This window comes from Canis lupus, chromosome 33 (genome assembly GCF_011100685.1).
Source record: "Canis lupus familiaris isolate Mischka breed German Shepherd chromosome 33, alternate assembly UU_Cfam_GSD_1.0, whole genome shotgun sequence".
Lineage (NCBI taxonomy): Eukaryota > Metazoa > Chordata > Mammalia > Carnivora > Canidae > Canis > Canis lupus.
Window position 1 is genome coordinate 12235305 of NC_049254.1, and position 18485 is coordinate 12253789.

Consider the following 18485-nt stretch of genomic DNA (forward strand, 5'->3'; position numbering starts at 1 on the left):
TAGCATTTGTGAGGAGAAAAAGGAAAAAAAATAAAAATCTTTCTACAGTATTACATGTGTCCTAAAGTTTAAAAAGACCATCATTACCTCCTCTTTGGTACTTACCATCTTTCAAAAGCAAAGCAATCATTAGTAAGATGACATTTTCTGTTACTGTTTGGTTTAGGAACTCAAGTTGACTTTATATGCATGCCATTCAACACACGCAAAAGTAAGCTTTAAATTTCTCCTTAATATGTCAGTAGCAGGGACACCTGAGTGGCTCAGTGGTTGAGCATCTGCTTTAGGCTCAGGGTGTGATCCTGAGGTCCTGGGATCCAGTCCCACATCGGGCTCCCCTCAGGGATCCTGCTTCTCCCTCTGCTTATGTCTTTGCCTCTCTCTCTGTGTCTTCTCATGCATAAATAAATGAAATCTTAAAAAAATATATGTCAATAGCAATACTATGACTTTTTGTTGATGTTGAAGTTAAGAACGAAACATAACTCTCTGTTTAATCTCTCTCTCTGATTCCTAGTGTTTTATTTGTAAAAACAAAAACAAAAAACAATAAAGGAATTTAAGAGATGTAAAGAAAAGGAAAAAACTAAAAGAAAGAAGTTAAACTAGAGATTGAGATACATAGCATTTGATTAGGCTATAATGAGAATGAAAGAATTGTAGGTATAGAGAGAAATGAAACTCAAGAGATGTGCCTATGGAAACCAGAATACACACACCAAAAACAGCACAGAAACTGCACCTATATGCTGAGAAAAAGAACATATATTGAGAACAAAACAAAACAAAAATTTACAAACAAGGGATCCCTGGGTGGCGCAGCGGTTTGGCGCCTGCCTTTGGCCCAGGGCGCGATCCTGGAGACCCGGGATCGAATCCCACATCAGGCTCCCGGTGCATGGAGCCTGCTTCTCCCTCTGCCTATGTCTCTGCCTCTCTCTCTCTCTCTCTCTGGGACTATCATAAATAAATAAAAATTAAAAAAAAAATTTACAAACAGACTAACTAGAGACCATTTGGTCTTATAAATTTTTAAAATATAATTCATATTTTTAAGTTGTCGTTCTATAAACAGAGGCATATCTTCTTTTGTACTTATTTGTTCTGATGGCCAAATAGAATTTAATCAGAGGTCAGCCCCTCACCCCCTTAAATCTCCAAATTTCCAGCTTCAGGTCTATAAATAAGTGCACTCTTACGTTTAAACAGTATTAAAATGGACTTTTCTTGAATGTTAGCATGCTTGGATGTATTTGTGTTAGAAAAATAAAATGAGATATATTTGTGTGTCTCTTCACACATGATATGAAACTACTGTGGCTTAGGTCTTGTCCCTTTATCATCTCTAAGAGTTCTGCAGCTCTATGGTGAGATTAGCAGCTTCATTGCAAGGAACAGCTGCTCTTTCAGTTTACCTGCTCAGATATGACTTGGTTTATCAATTACTCAGGAGCATTTCTTATCTCAGCATCTAAGTCCTTGGGTCTCAGAGAAAGGCTGGATCTGAATCTGGCCATGACAGCAGCCTTAGTGGCCTGACAGCCTTTGCAGAGCTCTGGCATTCGGAACACTTAGCTTTTCTCTGTCTCTGCTTCTCTCTGCTTGTGTGTCTGTCCCTTCAGTCTCGCAGCTTCTGTTTGATCATGGCTTTCACTGCCTCGGAGCATCTGCATATTCTCTTTCTCTTGTGTGTTTTTCAGTTTCTTTGCTTTCCACAGGCCTCCAGCTGTGCTCGTGTGTGTCTAATTCAAAAACTGTGAAAGAAGTAATGTCTTGATTAATTAATCATCACCTTAGTAGGACTTGCATCAGCACCTAAAATTGCCTGCCTGGAGCTCAGATACTGGTCTCAACTCCGTTTAGTTGAGACCCTGGTGATTGTGTCACATGCTATTAAACTTGGAGAGCTATGTGTAGAAGAATGGTCCACGGATGTTTTTATCAGAAGTGAATCTGAGGTTACGGTGAGTTCTCATGGTCACGGCCTGTCTATTATAGTAGCATTTATGCATTTCATGAGTTCTAAGCATTTTGCAGGTTGTTATTACCATGCTTTGTAACCTACATCATTTATGGAAAATTCTACTTTGTCTCTTAGATGCCCTTGAAGTTAGAAGCACTTAGGAAAACACTTGTGTCGAGTGCATTGTATAGCATTACGGTAAGAGGTGAGCTATTAGATATCTACTGATCCCATTCTCCTGAGTTAATGCAGCTTTCACTGGAAACTGAGTTCCTGAATGTTAAGCTCATTACACTTAACATCCTAGTCCATTGCTTTGGATGATTTTCTTTAAGTATTGAATTAATAAATCAAGATGTTTTGTGGTTTGTGGAAAAGATAATACTAAATTACATTGTGGTTAGCTCATTCTTACATTGAAGGGAAAAAAGTCAACAAATGAACACAAAAACAAAACAATTATTTTATAAAGCTTTAATGAGCTCACACTTGTAATTCTATATTTACCTGTGATTACGAATCTGTGAAACAATCTAATAGCTTTAGAAAAAGTCTGACAAAGAAAACAAGCTTCTTCAGGAGAAATACTGACCCATACACATGTTTTGTTTTGTTTGGTTTTGTTTTTCCTGGAAAAAATAAAGGTTAAGTTTATAAGAATGGGGCAGGGCAAGCATAATGAATACGGAATTGTTTGCCGAATCTCAGCGATAGAGCTTGAGTAGCATGATGTTACTCAAATAGGAGATACAGGATGGGAATACATGTAAGTGTAAGGACAGTTTTGTAATTTCTTGAAAAGTAAAAAGTTTGAGATATATAATGTATTATTAATTTTTAATAAATTGTTTCTAAGTGTAAAAAGAATATATCATCATTGTAAGAAAGATGGAAGTGTGGTAAATGAACGGAGAAGAAAGGAAAATTAAAAACAATACTCTCAAGTGTAACCACTTCCAAGCCCAGGTATATATATATATATATATATATATATGACATTGCTACAATTTTGAAGCTGTTTAAAAATTCAACATTAGAACATAAGAAATTCTCTATGACATAAAAAAAGCTTAGAGAACATATTTTTAAGCACTTCATATTTCAATAAGTTTCCATTTTTAATTTTATGTTTTTGATTATTGATAAAATTGATCTTTTTTCATGTGTTAGCCATTTATATTTCTTTTTGTGAGAACTGTTCATGCAATTTGTCCAGTTTTTTAATGGAGTTATCAATAATTCGTTTGAGTTTTTTAGTTTGAGATCATAGAATAAAATTTGACCTCTCATGACCTAAATTTTGGCCCATAAATGAAGAAATTCTGCACTGAATCAATGTGGTAGGTTGAAGTCTGACTGAAGGAGTGATACACATACCCAGACAGAGAGACCCACACACATTCATATATTCAAACACACACACACACACACACACACACACACACAGAGTAAATGTGTATTCCAGTGACAGATATTTACGAAAGGGAAAAAACTCACCTTCTCTGCCTCGCTGTTCTACTCAGTCTATTCTGTGCGCAATCATCAAAACACCCTGTAATCTCAACTTCTTTCCGGGTCATTCTAGCAGATGCTGTTAGTATCCCGTCTGATAGTCACTCATCTCTCTGTTTCCTCCCTAGCCACTATGGCTTTCTATGTCTCTCTCTGTATGAAGGTTTTCTCTCTGCCCTGAGCCTGCCTGGTCCATACAAAGTGGAGTAGACCCAGCAATGCCAGGGCATCAATGAGAAATCCTCAGTTGACACAATATTCGATGTGTAATAGCCCAGCTTCCTTTTCCTTCATGAGACAATTGTGTTTTGTTCTTCATACTTTTTCCAAGGGCTCCCCCATAGGATCCCCCTATGGACAGTGGATAACCCCATTCATGAGTGTGCTCTTTATTGGTCCTCTTCCCTTCTCTGTCTCATTTCTGTGCTCTCTCACTTGACTTCCCTCTCAAATAAACACTTGCACACAAAACCTTGTCTTGGAGTTTGGTTTTGTAAGAACCAATTAGTATGGTCATAAACAATAAAGGTGGTGGGTTTTGGGAATAAGTCTTTTCAAAGAGAATCTAAGTTTCAGACCACCTAATTTAATGCAAAAAGAAAACAATGTGGCTTTACTATTGTTGTTTTGTCACCACTGTTCTCACCAGGCCTTTTATCACTGCTCGCTCCTCCTGTGGTGGTTCTGATGTGGTGAGGTAGCCTGAGTCCAGGAAAGAGGCTCAGAATAGACATTTATAGATGTTCATCATGTCCTGGCTCCATCACTTGTCAGTCACCCAACCTCTTAGAGCCTCAGTTTCTTCAGCTATAAAACAGGGGTACAATACTGGCTTTTCCAACTTCACAGGCTTCTTGCAAGCCTTAAATGAGATTCTTTTGGAAAGAGGATCTTCTATGCAATTGCTTAGGTGATAATGAGAACCGTTATCAAGTTTACGTCAGAGCTCTGCTCTCCTCTTCATATTGCCTTTGCTTTAATGGGTTTGTGTATTTGATAACTTCACCTAATGTTCTCCAGTGTTCCATGTGCTAAGCTTTAAGATTCAAACTTTATGAATTGATTTAGTCAGCTATGGATGCACAAAACTGATAGTTAACAGTCGTCATAGTGCTGAGAGAAAAGCACAGTCAGTATTTCACTCATGCAGGTCTCTACAGAGCAAGAGCAGCAGCTACAGGAGTCTCCCCTTATCCATGGTTTTGCTTTCTATGGTTTCAGTTAATCGCGGTCCACCCCAGTCTGGAAGCAGATGATCCTCCTTCCGTCATAGGGTCAGAAACCTCCTTCCGTCATAGGGTCAGAAAGTCAATTATAATCTAATGCTAGGTCGCAGTGACTATTCCATCCACCTCACTTCATCTCATCATGTAGGCATTTTATCATCTCAACTTCATCACAAGGAAAAAGAAGAAGGAGTACAATTGGATATTTTGAGAGAGAGAGAGAGAGAGAGAGAGAGAGACCATATCACATAACTTCTATTACAATATACTGTTATTATTGTTCTATGTCATTATTATTGTTGTCAGTCTCTTACAGTTCCTAATTTATAAATTAAGCTTTATCATAGGAATGTACCTATAGGAAAAACAGTAAGCATAGGACATGGTACTATGGACAGTTTCAGGCATCCACTGGGGGCTCTTAAAATGTATCCCCAGCAGATAAGGGGAGGCTACTGTGCAATTCTCCCACAAAGGAAACTGCCTAACCCCAGAAGTCTTCTCGTAATATCTAACCAGTCAGGAAGTTCAAAGCATATAGTCCTTTCACTTAAGAGCAGTTGAGGGGAGGGCTCTGTTACCCCACCATTTTGGAGCTGGAAATTTTATCTTCCTCTAGGAGCAGCCATTTGGAATCACTATTGCTAAAGTAGAGAGATCCAATTATAAACATCTTTCTGTAGGGGCAACTCCTGACAGCTTCTAAAGGAAATGCTCTTCCGTGGAGCCAAGGCCTGACTGACTTACCTGTGGGGAATAAGCTCAGGTACAAAGATGAGCTCTGTGACAGAGAAAACATGAGAAGGAAGGAGAAATGGAAATAAATTAGACCTTTTCATTATTCAAATCATTTTAAAATAAAATGGAACTTTTAGAACTTCTGTTTTTAAAGATTACAGAATATGGTTTTCTCCCACAGCAGAGAGGGAACAATCAAGCTCAAGTTACAAAGTGAGGAAAAAGATGAAAGTTTAGAAAGCCTTAGAACTTTGCTGACTTACAGGCAGAAGGCTGGGGGAAGGCTGAAAGACAGGAAATAATGATTGCTATTTGTGCCCTATTTCATAGTTTCCACTTTGGTTAAACTAACTGGAAGGAAACAAGCGATTAGGTTACTTGTGTCATCACTTACATCAGTAGTCTTATTTTTGAAAAAAACATCATTAGTCTTTCTCATTCAAGGAGAGCGAGGATGAAAATCATTGCTTGATCTTATTCTATGTCACAAGCTAAATCCTTTTGTTACAAATGTAGGGGCGTATTGAAACCTGCACTGGTGTCTACGGGAGTTTGATCATGGAGGTGGATGTGAGTTTAGTAGTGAGACCAGAGCTTACGGATCACAGTAAACAAAATGCCATCTCTGGAGCTCTCTCCAAAGCTGGTTTTGTTCCTCTGTTTTTCCTGCAGGAATTCTCACAGTATCAATAGGAAGTATTTTGCATTTTACCAATGCAAAAGCTCTTATACAAAATTATCCTTTCTTTTCTATGTGAATTCTTTCAAAAAGTGCCTTTTTCAAAACCTTCATCCTTTCATCCTTTCAAAAAGTGCCTTTTTAAAAACAAAATAAAACAAAGAAACCTAAGAGGTAGCCATTGGGCTGGATGGCATATACGTTAACTCATGCTCATGTGTAGTAGGGGTTATCACCTGGTTACACAGGTGAGAAAACTGATTTCCTTTTCTGAATTCCTCCACCACTTAGAATCAGCAGCCTAAAAGTTAGCACTTAACTGTGACAACTGTATTGTTTAATAATTGTTTCCAGGGGACTTATCTTTGTTCCAAACAGACTTTTCAAGTCTTTTGAAGACTGAGCATTGTGGAATATTGAGTAGAGCCTCAATAAAGCCTACTAGATGATTACATCTCAGGTTTATCACATCATAATTCAATGTGACTTTAGTTTTCTTTTAAGATCAAGGAAGCTTGATTTTCAGTGACTAGGAAATGAAAAAGGCATAGGCTAACATAAAGCCTCATTGTCAGCTGACATCAGTATAAAATAGAATCCCACTGCTTTCCTGTCCAATGTTATTGTAATTGGGGTGGAAAAAAAAAGGTTATGGAATCTAAGAGAAAGAACTTATGCTTCATAGATATAACTGTGTAAAGATCTGGAATCATTTTAAAGATACCTATGGAAGATATAAAGCTCCTGTATAGAAAGGCCAGTTCCTCCCACATCCGCCTTCCAGTTCATTTTGGAGTCATATTTTTAAATAAAATACATTAAAAATGAATTACTAGAAAAATGAAATAAAAAAAGAGAAAACAAAACACAAATCCTGTTTTTTTCACCGTCAGATTCAATAAACACAATTACCTTGCCAAATTGCCATGAATGCTTACTCTAAATTTCTAACTGGCCTTGTCACTAATAACATAGTTTGTACAGCAACCTTAGTCTGCAGACCCACACTTGGAGAAGGAGTGGTATAAATCTTAATCCTATCTAGATAACAGTTGTTTACTAAATACAAGCAGTAACAACAACAAAAATCCCAAAACAACAAACAAAGAAACAAAAACTACATTATTTTCATTTGGGTGATACTTTTGACCAGAGAAATAGACTTTGGGTAGCATGCCACTGCAAAGACTTGAACATCTAATTCTCTCTGCTTTTCTTTTTAGAAAAATTTTCTTGGCTTTTGTTTTGTGTAATATAAATAATTCTCTTTTTCCCTTTTATTCCACTTTCCCAATAATATTCGAGCCTTAGAATATAAAGCTCATAATCTTTTCATATTTTCCCTGCTTCAAGTATTCTTAATGAGCAATGTCTAATTAGCTTCTGTGTTTTGATTTTATTAATTGTTATGAGACAATAAGTAAATCTTATTTTATGGAAAGGACTTCATAATACCTTTAAGAATTAGTTCAAAAGAAGCTTTCCTAACTACCAGTAACAATAGTGATTTTCATAGTATGACAACCATCAGGTTCTTTGAAGTTAATGCCAAACTCAATTTAAAAGATGACATAAAGGTGTGTGAATTCAACAAAGAAAAAGGGAGACCAAAATAAACGTATTAACAAATACTTCAGTCGGTTCAGCAATCATGTCTCCAAAATATATGCTTATCTATAATCAATCAAATAGCAACATAAGTCTTAACATTGCCATCTGGTGGGAGTGTCAGTGAAAAGATTATACATACATACCAGAGGTACGGTGACTAAATAGTAGCTAACATCATAAAAAAGAATATCTTTTACATAATTATTTTTCACTACATATTTATTGTAGTTCCTATATAATTCCTGGTTTGATCAACTCGTTCTCTTTCGATAAATCTGAGCTAAGGAAAAGAAATGTAAGAAAATTTTGCTCAGTGACTTCTAGGTATTGTAGAAACCTTTATATATATTTTCCCAATCTTGGTTTCATCCTTTTGAAATGGACGTAGAATTTTTCTTCATGCATTACCTGTGAGAAACTAAATTCAGATAGGTTAACTTACTTTCTTAAGTGCTACAGGAAGACGTTGAACAGCGCAAAAAGAAGCCAAGATCTCTGTTTGTATGTGTGTCTGCTGAATATTTTAACTATTCATACATATGAAAAGTTAAGAATTATTATGATAGAAACTTCAATATTTTCTGACAAGCTGTTAACTGCCTAGGTAGAATGTAGAAAAATAACTTACTGTTTGTAACATAATTAAAGTTTTAATGGTCATTACTTGTTTCATTATTGTTAAATGGTAAGAAATATCACCCATTTGATTTTTTGTTGGATTTATCAACATGCACTATTTCAATAACCATAAAGCAAACCAAATGTATTAGAATATAGATATCATGTATGTGCTACATTAGAACAGAATTTTATTTATTTATTTATTTATTTATTTATTTATTTATTTATTATTTATTTATTTTAAAAGATTTTTATTTATTCATGTGACACACAGAGAGAGGGCAAAAGCAGGGGAAGCAGTAGAGTGAGCCTGGTATAGTACTCAATCCCAGGACCCTGGGATCATGACCTGAGCTGAAGGCAGATGCTTAACCAACTGAGCCACTCAGGTGTCCCTTGAACAGGTTTTGGAGGTCACTGAAGGTAGTCAAAGACTTGTACTAAGTATAAAGAAATTGGGAGTATGGCATATCTGACAACATCAATAATATTCCTGAGTAGGGGACCCTGGGTGGCTCAGCGGTTTAGCGCCGGCCTTTGGGGCAGGGCGTGATCCTGGAGTCCTGGAATCGAGTCCCACGTCAGGCTCCCTGCATGGAGCCTGCTTCTCTCTCTGCCTCTCTCTCTCTCATGAATAAATAAATAAAATCTTTAAATAATAATAATAATAATATTCCTGATTTCACGTCCTTAGAAATCAGTTGCGAGCATTTAGTTCTTCATCGTACTGAACATAAAGCTTACTATGCAGAGATCAAAGACAACATGCCATTTAGGTAAAAAGTTAGCAAGTGGAAACCAGTTCTCTGGAAAAAATAAACAAGTACCTCTATTAGGTGGAAAGACAAGAAGAGTGGTGAATTGCTTTTTGTTTTCTTCTAATGCTTTAAGCATGAGCAGGAGCAAGGCCTTTCAATGACTGAAAAATGTCAATTGGTCCATAGGGGATGAAGGGAAAACAAGCACATAAAAGCAAATCATAATAACACGAACTTCAGATAAGCCTCTAGTGAGGCATTTAAACATATTGTAATGTGTTAGGAATTTCCACTTTGCTAATATTTTCCCTAGTTTAACCGTTTTCTTTTATAACACCACATCAATAAGTATTTCAGTGTTGATTAATGAAGGGAGTCAAAAATAATATAATTCAGGGGTGAGTAGAAATGACATTCATCTTCCCAGGAGACACATAATGGGAACTCTCCTGTCGTGATATTAAGAGTCATCTTTGTGCTCTTTATATTAAATCAGAGAATAGAAATTAGGTATTTTCGTTTCTACTCTATATTTCTTTTGTAGTCTTTTGCCAAAACATTTTTGGGGAAGATAGGTTCCTGCTATTGGTATAGACCTTTGGTTTTGAAGACCATCTTGTCATCATTTTGGAGCACAGAGCTGTTCTAGAGGACCTATAAGGATATTTCTAGCTTTGATTCTGGAAATAAAAGCTATAAATAAGGTTTTCTTTACAAACAAATTACAAATTACAATCCAAATACCTTATCCATTTTCTGTGAATGACTCTTGTTAAAAACATCTGATTGTTGAAAGGAATTATAAATGTTTTTATTGAAACTTTTGCATAATCATATATTTTGAAAAATAAGGATGCTTCTTTCACAAAGAAAAAGCAACATAGACATATGGTTTATACATGTAAATAGTTAACAATTGTTTTGCTATGTGTATAGTGTGCTATTTATAATGGCAAATTTACAATTTCCTATATGTTTTATGACACTCTGAGTGGTGTCGTTTCAACATATATTTTAAAGCGGTGTGGAGAATGAAAAAGAACAATATTGCATAACTTTGCCCATTAACATTGAGACTGAAGGACAGGTGGCTGCCTTTTATTAGGTGCTGTCCCACATACCAAACACAGAACTAGCTACTTAGCATGCATGATCTCATTTAGTTAATCAATCATACTTTTGGAGACAGGCAACACTGCATAATAAAAAGAGTGATAGGAAAACGTAATGAGAATATTTAGATTCCAGTTAGTGAGCAGGCATGGGTAAGGTTGAATGGAGTGGAAGAGTTCAAGAAGTAGTAAATGTTGTTCATCGAATTGGTCATTGACATGGAAATTGAAAGTACTTAGGATGGTGGAACTGGCTTACTTGTTTTTCTTTTCTTTTCACTCATGTCTCATGATACCATACGGAAGAGATCATGAGCCAAGATTTTTCAGTGACTATGGAAAAGAGTTCAGGAATCTATAAATGGTAGTGAAAAGGGAAATAGGAATACAAGTGTCTTCAGCCTGTGCAATGGAAGTACTGGGAAAGGAGTACTAGAGCGAAAGGCATGAAGAGCCAGCTGTGTGTGAGAACACTGTGATGGAAGAGCTCGTTTGGGCACTGAGATCTTAATCAGACAAAAACTCATCTGGGTGATGACCTGACATTATGGAAACATGAGGCTGGTTTTCCAGTAAGACTGCTGAAAAGCGCTGTTGCTGCAGGTGTGCAGAGCATTGTTCAAGGCTTGAGGACAGTAGAGACTGGGGTCTGGCACATGGCTGCTGAGGCTGGTGGAAACAGCCTCTATCACTGTGGGGATGGGGTCTGTGCAGGTTGAGATCTGGGTGACATCTGAGGTCCAGTGAAAAAGGGAGTGCGAGACTCGGATTGCTCAATGCTGAAAATGATGTGGGATGGGCCTTGAAAGAACCCGACAACATCAGCAGTCGACATCTGCCCCCATCTGTGTGAGAGAAATGCTAGTCTCAGCAGCTTGCTTGGACCATAATAACATTTACTGAAACTCCTGTGTGCCAAGCAGTATGCCATGCATTTCACATTTGTTAGTTCATCAATTTTTCTCAACAATCCTATAATGCTTGATTTATTATTATCTGTATTTCTCAGATGAAGAAACAGGCTACTAATAGTAGAATGAAAATCTAAACCTAAGCCTTTCTGATTTCAAAGTTTGAACTTCGGCTGCTCCCCACCCCCCCCCCCCCCGCCCCCAACACACATTATACTGTTTCTTTAATTCAAATTCCCTTTGCTTTGAGCCCTTGCTTGGGGTACATATACATTTTCACTATATTCATACTTCAAATGGTCTGAGTTAATGCCTGATTTCAGTCTTATATTCTCACATGTAATCTGGAAAGGAGAACATTTCACTGAGTGAAAGAAACATATATGTTCTTCAGCAAAATAAAACTGCTTATTATTGCTTTATAAGTCTCTTAAAAAGTAGAATTAGTGATGATAAATCTAATTATCTTTCCTGAGATGAAGAAGAACTAAACCTGGGGTAGAAAAGGAGATGAAGAAATAGAAGTGAAGTACAATTTCCTCATTATCTTGTCCTGGAGAGCCTTCTAGAACTCACAGAAATCTCTCCTTTTGTTGAGATACCAAAAGGATTTTTTTTTCCAATTTATAGGCCAATCAACTTTAAGTATACCTAATAGCACCTTGTAAAATCTAAGCAGTTTAAACAGCAGGCCCTGTCCTGATGTGATTGGTTTTCTGAATCATTGCTTCTTTAAAAGGCTGAATTGATCTTTTTTATCTTGCCTCTGGTAGAAATCTGAAGTTTTTTTATTATTATTATTTCTTTTTTTGTCAAATGACAAGTACTCTGCCTATTAAACTACCTTCTTTGATTTTTGAGACAGAGTGGGTTTTTCTCTGTCTTTTAGAAATAAGCTTGAAAAATAAATTGAAATATATTTTTCAAAAATGACTCCTACCAAACCTTTAAAAATAGCCATTAAATTATATTGTACTGGTAGTCTGGCCATGAAATGGACTCGGATTTGATTCTCTTCTACCTTCATGTTAATACATAGTAGTAAGCCTGAGAAAAAAGAATTTACAAAGTGAAAGGCCATCAAACTCTGGACCCGTTTTTAACATGAAATTTACTTGTTTTTGGTGGTTTTTATCTTCTTATCAATGATTGCAAGCATTGGATAGAATAGGAAATGTCCCTGCATAAGGAGCATGTAATGCTGGAGACTCAAAGACAAATTACAGCAATAGAATGTTTTGATGTTTCTTCCACTACCAAAGTAATGATCCCAATAAAGTGTTTCTTAGTAGTATGTGGCATTACTCTCAAACTATTTCTATGTACGAAATATTTAGTTTCTGATTTTTTTCATGCCTAACCAAGAAAATATGTTACCGCTATGGCTTATATTCTCTCTCATTTTAGGCCTCTATTTAACAACAGTCATGGGGGTGGGTAAAAATGGTGATAGTCCTATTCTCAGTGCTATTGAAGTTGTGGATGGCAAATTACTCTAAGGTGTGCTCTGACTAGATATGTGAGTACCGATGTCTTCTTTTTCTTTTTATCTGTCTTTGTCATTCTATTTAATGTATTTGCCTCATAGGCACTGCATGCAAAAGAATTCAAAGTAACAAGCCTTCAGAAAAGGAAGTTCAAAGAGTTTAAAGTAGAGCAAGGAATTATAATGTTATCATTGCAGCAAGAGGCGGTCTTTCCATTTGTCCATCCTTATCCCTGTTGAAGAGAAGATCCTTTTGCATAATAACACAACACAGTTATGCCATGAGAGGCAGTTAGATTTAGAAAAATAAAGATTTATTGTATATGCTCTCAACACTGAAAGATGGAGCCCTCCTGGAAGAGAGTGAAGAGCACATCATTGTAGGGCTCAAGCAAAGAGGCTTTAGGAGATTCTACAATGTGGGATATTAGGGGCTGAAACAGGATGAAGCCTGGAAGCTGCAAGCAAAGTAGGGAGAAAAGGAAGGTGAGAGGGAGAAGAGGTAAGAAAGAACTTCCCAGTTTTCCACCAACACAATGTTGAATGGACTTTTGTCAAAGCAAAAAGAAAATAAAGAAGCATGTCCTATCAGTCTCTAGATTCTTAGTGTGGTTTTGGTCTACTATCATTGTTCCTGAATACTTTTCAGGACTTACATGGTGTAACTACTATCTTACAAGCACGTAGCCTATTGGCCAAAATGTGATCTATTGGAAATCAAATGTACAATAAGTTCGATTTAAGGCACTTTATACTGGTAAGATATGATCTGAATGGGACTTTGTTGATCTCTCTGCATTTTATATTTTCCCTTTTGAATCTATATTGAAGCTCTGTTCAGTTTCTATCATCTCCCATCTGCTGTAGTATATCTTCAACCCTGGCACCCAGATAAGTTCTTTATCTGGCTCCACTGACCTATGGTTCAAGGTTGTATCCTCCTTGCCAAGGGAACATTTGCTACCCTGAGCATTTTGGTTTCTCTTTAGGGACCATGTCTGTGAACCACCCTTGTGGTGACAATGACCCAGGTCCTGCTGTGGCCCTGGTGGATGAAGCCCTTGAGAAAGAGGGGCTCTTTGCAACCCTATGACTAGTAAAGTTGTTATTGAGGAAGATATTTGAATGAGATAAAGGAAAAAGAAGATTAATAATTCTATCATTCAACCTCCCTTAACTTATCCAGTGAAGGGGAACACTTGGTTATTTTAATCCACTGGGTTCTAGTCGTCCAGAACCAGCAAAATAATTTCTATGGTTCCCCAAGGAAACATAATTTCTAAACCTCTCATCTTATCAATTGAGTTTGAGTCCTAGAGCTTTCATGGAAAAGCTTTCAAATCCTTAAAGACCAAATATTGTCTGTTACTAGAACACTGAGAATAAATAAAAGCCTTACATCTTTTTATGGCTAAGGAATTGTCTTATATCCTGAACCTGATTAAGAACTCACAGAAAAGCAGACCACAAAATAAAGATGCTTAAATACTAAACAATAAATTGCCAAATTTAATCTTATAGAAAATTGAAAGAATAATAGAAAATGAGATTTATTCAGCACTGTAGAGAAAGATAAATAAGAAATCAATTAAAGTAATAGAACAAATACTTGACCGAAAGATGAAAATCAAAAGATTTTACAATAAATGACGTAAAGCATTGGATAAAATTTCACTATGCATTTCTGATTTTATAATCTTAGTAATATAGGGGGGAAAGAGCATTCTTTACCTGAAAATATACATGCTAAACTAGCCAGCATCATATTTCAGAGTTAAATATTGAAAAAAAATTATCATTCAAATAAGGAGTAAAATGTATGAAATCACCATTATCATTTATCATATTCCTACAACTTTGAGGTAGTAGCAATTGACAAAAAAAGAAAGGTGAGAATCACAAACATTAGGGAAAATCCAACAAAATTATTATTTACCATCAGTTTAATAGTCTGGGTGACAACACTGAAAAAAAGCTAGTAGATAAGATTAGCAATAGTTAAACAATTCAGGAAAATAGGTTACAAAATTATTTTATTTAAATCCAGTGTTTTTTCATAAATGCTAAATATAAATTAGAAAATATAATGAAGAACCTTGTAGGACACCTGGCGGCTCAGTCAGTTAAGCGTCCAACTCTTGATTTTGGCTCAGGTCATGATCTCAGGGTTCTGAGATGGAGCTCCACTTTAAGCTCCACACAGAGTGGGGAGTCTGCTTGAGATTCTTTCCCTCTTCCTCTGCCTTTCCCCTCGCTCACACTTTCTCTCTCTCAAATAAATAAATATTTTTTTTAAAAAGAGAGAACATTCTATTACTATATTTGTAAAAGCCATAAAATAAATGATTAGAAATAAACTTAAGAAGAAATGTATAAGAACTATACAAAGTAAAGTTTAAAACCTTATTGAGTTGCAAACAATATTTTAAAACACAAAATACTGATAAAAAATACATATACCACAAATTAGACAAATTATAAGGGTAGAGTTTGATCAATTTTCACACATTGAACACATCCACATAACCTCCAAAGACACAGTGAATTGAATATTACCATTTAGAGTTATACAGAAAGTCTCCACTTCACACTTTTTGATTTTACAATGGTGTGAATGTGATTACACATTCAATAGAAACTATACTTCAAATTTTTAATTTTGATTTTTCCTGGGCTAGTGATATGTGGTATTTTGCTCTCTTGTGATGATTGGCAGCAACAGGGAGCTACAACCTCATCAGCCCCACCATCACAAGGATAAACACAACCATTCTCTATTTATACAACCATTCTGTTTTTCACTTTCAGTACAGTATTCAGTAAGTCACATGAGATATTCAACAGTTTATTATAAAATAGACTTTGTGTTAGATAATTTTGCCAAATTGTAGGCTAATGTAATTGTTCTGGGAATATTTAAGGTGGGCTAGGCTAAGCTATGATGTTTAGAAAGTTAATTATATTGAATGACCCCATTGTAAGTTGAGGCAGATTTGTATTTACAATCTTACTAGAGGTGATTATTACATATTTATGTGACATTGGGGCTAAGATACTGTGTAAAATCATGTAACTTCCACTACCATCATGATATAAAACATTTCCATCACTCCCAAAATTTCCTTCAATCCACTTTACAGACAAATGCCTTTCTTCCATTCTTAGCTCCTGGCTACTAATGATCTACTTTCTGTCAATAGAATTCACATGAATGGAGTCATACAATATTAATCTTTTACATGCATCTGGCTTATTTTATTTAATATAATGCTTTTGAAATTTGTTAATTTGTTTCATGTATCAATAATTTATGTCTTTCTGCCTTTTGGTAATATTGCATTGAATACATATACCACTACTTATATACTTGCATATGTTTTCATTGTTTGATATTTGTTTCCAGTTTGGGGCCATTTTTTAAAAAAATATATTTATTTTTTATTGAAGTTAGATTTGGGGCCATTTTAGATTTGGGGCCATTTTATATATACCTCCTATGAACATTCATACAGTGTTACATGGATATGTTTTCAATTTTCTTGGATACAATGCAATTTTGATGCTGCCTAGACTCAGATCAAACTTCACAGGTTCCCGGGTTTCCAGGCCACCCACGCTTTTAACTAACTGACTACAAATTCAGGGTTCCCACTAACCTCTCACGGTAATTCTTTAGAATGACTCACAGAACTTGGGAAATTCCTGTACTTATAACTATTATTGAAAAAGGATGCAAATAAAAACCAACCAAAAGAAGAGACACACAAGGTCAGGTATGGAAGGGTCCCAAATGTGAAGCTTCCATGTCCTCAGGATGCATCACCAGTCCAGTACATCTATGTGTTTCACTAATCTGGAAAATTCATCTGAGCTTCAAGTGTCCAAAGGTTTTAGTGGAGGTTCATTACTTAGGCATGACTGGTTGAATCATTGGCTACAGGAATCAATTCTATGCCTCCCTCCACTCCCTGAAGATTGCCAGTTTGGACTGATATCATATGGACCTAAAACTCTAACACTCTAATCTCTTAGTCAATCTTTCTGGCATGGTTAGCCTCCATCCTGAAATCATCTAGGGATCCAGAATGACTCAGCTCATTAACATAATCTCAAAGGGTGTGGTCCCAGAAGCCCATCATGAATAACACAGGCACTGCTATTACCAGGGAATTCTGAGGATGTAGAGGTTCTTTTCCAGAAGCCTCCAGCCAAATTCTCTATTACACAACTTTGGATAGTATCTAGGAACGAAATTATATGTTCCACTTCATAGGAAACTGACAAACTTTTTTCCAAAGTGGCTGAAAAATTTTGACCTCTGATAAGTAGTCCATAAGATTTCTAGTTGCTCTTTATCTTTGCTATTACTTGGTACAGTCAGTTTTTAAATTTAGTAGTTTTACTTGACATACAGTGGTATCACATAATGGATTTGAGTTTCCCTAAGGATTAATGATGTTGAGAACTTTTCACATGTTTATGTGTAATTATTAGGTCTTTGGTGAGATACCTGTTAAAATTTTGGCTTTAAAAAAAAATTGGTTGTATTTTTTTTTAAGGTTTGTTTTACATTTTTTCTTTTTCTGTTCTATAACATTTATTGAGATATAATTCACATACCATACAATTCACCCATTTGAAGTATAAGATTGGGCGGTGGTTTTTAAAATATTAAAGGTTATACAACCATCACTACAGTGATAGGTCGAATTGAGCTTCACCCACCCCCAATTCATATGTCTAAGTCATAACCCTCAGTATCTCAGAATGTGACCTTTTTGGAAATAAGGTCTAAAGTGAAGTAATGGGGGTGGTTAATCCAATATGACATATGTCCTTATAAGAAGGGGAATTTTGGACACAAAGAGATGCATAAGGAGAAGGTGATGTGAAGAGCTCAAAGGAGAACATGGCCATCTACAAACAAGGACAGGGACCTGGAACAGATCATCCCCACAGAAGGAACCGAATCTGCTATCACCTTGATTTTAGTCTCCAGACCTGTGAGACAAGAAATTTTGTTTTCACCACCAACTATATGGTAATTTATTATAGCAACTCTAGCAAACTAACATAGATACAATCAATTTTATCACCTCCCAAAAAGACCATATACCCCTTTGAGTCACTCCAGATTTCCCACAAAATCCCCTTAGCTCCAGACATAGGCAAATGCTTTCTACTTTTTGACTCTACGGATTTGTCCAATCTGAATATTTCTATATTTAATTTTTTGAGGAACTGCCTGTCTTATACACTGGCTGCCTTTGTTACATTTCTACCATTAGTATATGAGGGTTCCAATTCTCTGTATCTTTACCAACTTGTTTCTTTGATTATAATTACCCTAGTGGACGTAAAGTAATACTGTCATTGTGATTTGACTTCCATGATAGATAACAATGTTGACTATCTCATCATGCACTTTTTGGCTGTTATTTGTCTTTGAAGAAGTGACTATTGTACCTTAAATTGTCTCTTCATCTGTTGAAAATCAATTGACCATATATGTGTGGGGTTATTTCCGGACTCTGGCTTCTGTTCTCTTAATATATTTGTGGATTTCAATGCATGATTATATTGCCTTTATCTCTTTATTGATGTCGATGTCAATACCACACTGTTTTGATCAGGGCCATGCCTATGAAAAGCAAGTAATGCATCTAAATTTAAGACACAAAATTGAAGGAAGCAGTACTCTCAAGGTCTGTGTAAATGTCAGCCCTGAACTTGTGTGAGGCTGAGAAGTGACGTACTGTTTAGTCCTCAAAATTTGTCCTTTTTCAAAGTTACTTTGGCTGTTCTAGGTCTTTTGAATTTCCATATAAATTTGAAAATCAGCTCATTGATTTCTACAAAAAAATAAAA

The 18485-nt window shown here is 36.0% G+C and overlaps 2 long non-coding RNA genes across 5 annotated transcripts in view; one reads left to right on the top strand and one right to left on the bottom strand.

The window, feature by feature from the left end:
* Window positions 1–16778, bottom strand: part of LOC111093774 — a 76311-nt gene extending 59533 nt beyond the window's left edge. For all 4 annotated transcript variants that reach the window (XR_005383236.1, XR_005383235.1, XR_005383234.1 and 1 more), the window contains exons 1-2: window positions 16383–16778; window positions 1416–1754 (exon numbers count right to left, since the gene is read on the bottom strand). This is a non-coding gene — a long non-coding RNA (uncharacterized LOC111093774). The remainder of the gene's footprint in view (window positions 1–1415; window positions 1755–16382) is intronic.
* A 97-nt stretch (window positions 16779–16875) lies between these two features.
* Window positions 16876–18485, top strand: part of LOC111093736 — a 49882-nt gene continuing 48272 nt past the window's right edge. The window contains exon 1 of the long non-coding RNA XR_005383060.1: window positions 16876–17658. This is a non-coding gene — a long non-coding RNA (uncharacterized LOC111093736). The remainder of the gene's footprint in view (window positions 17659–18485) is intronic.